Source organism: Hyperoodon ampullatus (genome assembly GCF_949752795.1).
Source record: "Hyperoodon ampullatus genome assembly, chromosome: 15".
NCBI lineage: Eukaryota > Metazoa > Chordata > Mammalia > Artiodactyla > Ziphiidae > Hyperoodon > Hyperoodon ampullatus.
In genome coordinates, this window is record NC_136928.1 from 58,204,674 (window position 1) to 58,209,926 (window position 5,253).

At 46.7% G+C, this 5,253-nt stretch overlaps 1 pseudogene across 1 annotated transcript; it reads right to left on the minus strand.

Annotated features, from left to right (window-relative positions):
* Positions 1–337: 337 nt before the first annotated feature.
* Positions 338–909, minus strand: LOC307064022 (large ribosomal subunit protein uL6-like; annotated as a pseudogene). Its single transcript has one exon. The product of its transcript is annotated as a large ribosomal subunit protein uL6-like (transcript).
* Positions 910–5,253: the final 4,344 nt, after the last annotated feature.

The window sequence follows — 5,253 nt, forward strand, 5'->3', positions numbered from 1 at the left end:
TTCTTCTGGCCCGATGGCCCTGTTTGCGCACTTGCCCACAACTGTCAATGTTGGGCCCCAACATGCATCCCTGTCCTCCTTGTTAAAAGACAAAGAATACCAATAACCATTGCTATGTTGAGACCTTATATAATTTATCTAAAAAAAGAATCTGTTTTCAAGAAGAAGAGGATCAACCATTAAATACGGAGCTGAGGTTTGGCAGGCACCACAAATCTATCTGTCCAGATAATATTTTTCAATACAGGGCTTTTCTTTCATCTTTAAAATATCACAGATAGGCCTAAGGAATCATCCGGCATCTTTTTGTGTCTGTAGTTGGACAACTTAGATCTTATTAATCAGCCTGCTGAACGGCTCCTTTTTCAGACACATAGATGTTATCCAAAATTTTTCTGGTATTTTTGTTTTTAACAGCCATGGCTTGCTGAGTCAATGCAGCTGAATTTTATGCAAGTTCAATGTTGTTTCCTTCAAGAATTAACTCATCTTTATGGCCTTGAGAACTGAACAAGCCACTCCTGGCCTTATCTGAGCCCTGTGGATGTATTGATATTTTGTTCCCAAGAAATTTTGGAAATAACGTTGACGGGGAAGTGAGTGTACACAGACCTCACGTTGTAACGAAAGCCCAGGGTAGCATCCTTGATTGTGTTCTGTTCATGGCTACAGAGTACGAACAATAGCCAGTCCCTTTCTAGTTCCCTACTGTTTGTCAACCTGGAGCTGCTTCTTTTGCTTTCCAAGGAGACTGAGTTCTACATTTATGTCACTGAAGTCCCTCTGCAGGGTTCCTCTGGGGTCCTTCACAAGAGCTGTGCTTCCCTTCAGAGTGATGTCGATATTTTCTGGAATGTTGACAGTCTAATTGCTGAGAATGGTCTTCATTCTTGCCGTAGATGCAGCAAAGAGAGCTGTGTGTTTACGTTAAACCTGGTAAGCAAGTACAAAGCATGGTGAAGCTGTGCAGGGAGAGATGGGACAGGTTCAGCGTTCGCTGGGAAGAGGCCTAATGCTTTACATACCTGTAAACATCTCATTTAATCCTCCCAAGACTCTTTAGGCATTGGTGTTCTTGTTTCATAGTCCAGGAAACTGTGGCTCTGAGGTTAGACAAGTGACCATATCTGTCTGAAGCTGAAGCCCTTGACCTGCCCCCAGGATGCATTGCTGGGATAGGCAAGGGGGTCAGTGGTCCTGGCTGTGATTCCCAAGGGCTGCTCACTCTGTCCAGTGGTTACTTGATGCTGATTTCCTGAGCATCCTCATGTGGTCTTGAACCCAAACCAGTGGGCCCTTTGACCATCCTCATTATAACCACTGTTAGGATAATCAATATGAAATTGAAGCAAGATGGTTAAATATATCCCCCAAATCAAAATACATTGCAGCACAACTTTTATCTATCGGTAGTAAATTAAAGCAGGCAGCCTCTCAGAGCACTGGATTCTCCTTTGGCCCACGTATAGTTATTGGTTTTCTTACTACAAGCACAGTGCCACTTCTTGATCACTGTGACTGTATTATAAACAGATGTCAAAAACTAGCAGGCTGGGCTTCCCTGGTGGCGCAGTGGTTGAGAGTCCGCCTGCCGATGCAGGGGACACGGGTTCGTGCCCCGGTCCGGGAAGATCCCACATGCCACGGAGCGGCTGGGCCCGTGAGCCATGGCCGCTGAGTCTGCGCGTCCGGAGCCTGTGCTCCGCCACGGGAGAGGCCACAACAATGAGAGGCCTGCGAACCGCAAAAAAAAAAAAAAACTAACAGGCTATATCCAGGCTACAGACATGTATTATTAGGCCTGGAAGGTGGCTTTAATTTTCTTGTTTTGAAAAATTGAGATAGTTATCAACAATGAAATAACTATTAAGAAATTTCACCTAAAAACCTTATTCTGACTTCTCTTGAAGACCCAAGATCTACTTTCCCCCCATAGCAGCAGTTGGCTGGAACCAGCAGCTAACCCCACAGCTGTCCCTGTCCCTGGCCTGTTGGCCACATTCCCCTGGAGCTTGCTTCATTCACCTAGGTTTCCTGCCTGGCCCTTCTAGGCATCTGGGTTATGGCTTCTGTATGATGCTGATCGAGTTCCCTAATTAATTACTTACGTTAGATCGACTTAACGGTATGAACACTATGAGAAAAGTGTCTGCCCCGGGCCCGAGGTCTATGGTGATGGTGTGGATCCTAATGTTAATCGAGAGACGTGTTGTGGACCTGTAAAACATGAACTTTCTTACATCCCAGGGCAAATGCTCCACAGCCAGCCCAGCAGACTCCAAATCCTGCTGGGAGCGAGCACTTCCCCTGGTCCTGACCCCCAGCCCTACCCATACCCAGAAGCCAGCCTCTCCAAGGATTAGCCCTTCTCTGCTCCAAAGGCACGAGCCAGATTAACACCAATAGCATCTGTTCCCGGCCTGCCCTACCCTGCGGGGGTGGGGGAGTGCTTCAGCTGCCAGATGAAATGACAGAGATCCTGAAAGAACACTGTCTGCAACAAATCCAGATTCCTGAGACGGCAGCCTTGCAGACTGGCTCTGGGTGCCGGGGGAGGAAAGTCCAGAGGGAAACTGTACCTGAAAATTCACATCTCTTGTCCAATTATGGATTGGGTTTTCTTTTTTTTTCGGTCTTCAACTTTATATAGCTCTTTGAATTTGCCTTAGAATAAACAATTATAGTAAGCATCATCTATTTTTAAAAAGTTTTATTGAGATGTAATTCATATATTATACAACTCGCCCATTTAAAGTACAATCCAGTGGTTTTTGATATATTACAATATTAACTTTTTAAATTTGTGGTAAAACATATAACATAAAATTTGCCCTTTTAACCATTTTTAAGTGTACAATTCAGTGGCATTGATTACATTCATATGCTGTGTAACCGTCACCACTATTTTCAAAATGTTTTCATCATCCTAAACCGAAACTCTGTGACCATTAAACAATAACTCCTCATTCCCGCCCTCCTCCCCAGCCCCAGGTAACCTCTAATCTCCTTTCTGTCTCTATGAATTTGCCTTTTCTAGATATTACATATAAGTGGAATCATATAGTATTTGTCCTTTTGTGTCTGGCTTATTTCACTTTGCTTAATGTTTTCAAGGTTCATTCATGTTGTAGCATGTGTCAGAACTTCATTCTCTTTTATGGCTGAATGCTATTCATTGTGTGTACATGCCACAGTCTGTTTATCTGTTCATCTGTTGATGGGCACTGGGATTGTTTCCAACTTTTGGCTGTTGTGAATAATGCTGCTGTGAACACTGGTGCACAAGTGTCTGCTCGAGTCCCTGCCTTCAATTCCTTTGGGTGTATATGCCTAAGAGTGAAACACCATCCACTTTAGACTTCCTCTCCCATCCTGGCTACTCACATCAAGAAAATTAACTCTGATCCTAAAAATAGACAGAGATTTAGACATTCTAGGGGAAGCTGACCGTGGCGTGACCAATTAGGGGTACCCATGTGAGTCCTTTGTCTCTTCAAAGCCACAAATGAGGGACTTCCCTTGTGGCACAGTGGATACGACTCCATGCTCCCAATGCAGGGGGCCCAGGTTTGATCCCTGGTCAGGCCACTGGGTCCCACATGCATGCCGCAGCTAAGAGTTCGCATGCCACAACTAAGGAGCCCACGTGCCGCAACTAAGGAGCCCGCCTGCTGCAACCAAGCCCTGGGACAACCAAAAAAAAAAAAAGCCACAAATTATATCACTCCTCTGTTTGCAAATAGCCAAGCCCCCACGGAGGGCAGTGTGTGGGGGCTCAGACACCCTCAAAGGGACTCCTGCTGCTGCCCCCCTCCCTGCAAGAGCAGAGAAAGAACAATCACCCCTTTGTGAGGAGAGTGGCCATTTAGGAGGAAGGAGAGAGGAAATGGGCATGTTGAGCTTTTTCAGGGGACCAGGTGCTGGAACAGGTGTTGCACATCTGTTTGCTTATTTAATCCTCTAGAGTATCATTGTCCCCCTTTTCTAGATCAGGAAACTGGCTCAGTGGCAGAAACTGAACATGCAACAACTAGGAAATGCAAGCAGATGACACATGCTGAAAGGAGTGGAAGGGAGAGACCGCTGCTGCTGGAGCTCAGGGAGTTTTCGTGGAGAAGGTGGGCCCTGAAGCTGGACCACGAACGATAATTCTATTTCCACAAGAAGATGGGGCAGGGAGCGGGCAGCAGGAATAGATGCTGTCGAGCCATATGGAAATTGGTTTGGAATCCTTTCCTGTTACAGCTGGTTAAATCCCACGGTCTAGAAACTCCTGCCCTAGACTACAGTGCTGCAGAGGCAGGGGTTCCTGGGACACAGATGGAGATTACAGAGCAGGATGTTGACTGGGCAGTGCCACTGGGTCCACCCCTGTAGAAGGGAGGGGGAGGGGAGGGCGAGGCAGGGAGCAGGAGTGGCTGGAGGCGAAGCTGGACTAGAGCGCCTGCCCAGCGGAGGCCTCCCCTCGCTCCTGGTGGGCTCTGGAGCTGGGCGGGCCCTTCAGTTGTCCTAGGTGCGCCCAGGGAGCCTGGCCTTTCTTTCCTGCATCGATCAGTCACTGGATATGGGCTGCCCTGGGGAAAGTGGCGTGACCTGGAGTGAGACAGTAACCTCAGTCATGCACCGCAGGCTGAGGACCGTCAGATTCCTTGGGCTTCTTGTCTCTCCTCATCCAGGCAATGGTTTAAAAAGAATCAGCTTAAATGTGTTGAGCGGTTCATATGTGCAAACGTCTTTGATACGAGAAAAGTGTATAAGTTCTTACTAATTAGTTTATTTGATTGATTAAAAAGAATATGTTTATTCATCCAAAATGCAAAAAGTTGAATGTATATATTTAACATATATTTGAAATATAAAATTGTGTTCTGACATTATTATTACTTTTAAATGGGATCCCCAGGGAAAATGTTAAGACCCCCATAACCTTTCCAAACAAAATGAACAAATCCCCAGCCCACTGGGGATACAGAGCAGGAGTGGTTTTTTTTTTTTTTTTTTTTTTTTTTTTTTGCGGTACATGGGCCTCTCACTGTTGTGGCCTCTCCCGTTACGGAGCACAGGCTCCGGACGCGCAGGCTCAGCAGCCATGGCTCACGGGCCCAGCCGCTCCGCGGCATGTGGGATCTTCCCAGACCGGGGCACGAACCCGTGTCCCCTGCTTCGGCAGGCGGACTCTTAACCACTGCGCCACCAGGGAAGCCCCAGGAGTGGTTTTTATGTCAACGGAGAAAAAAACAAATCAAAGCCTGC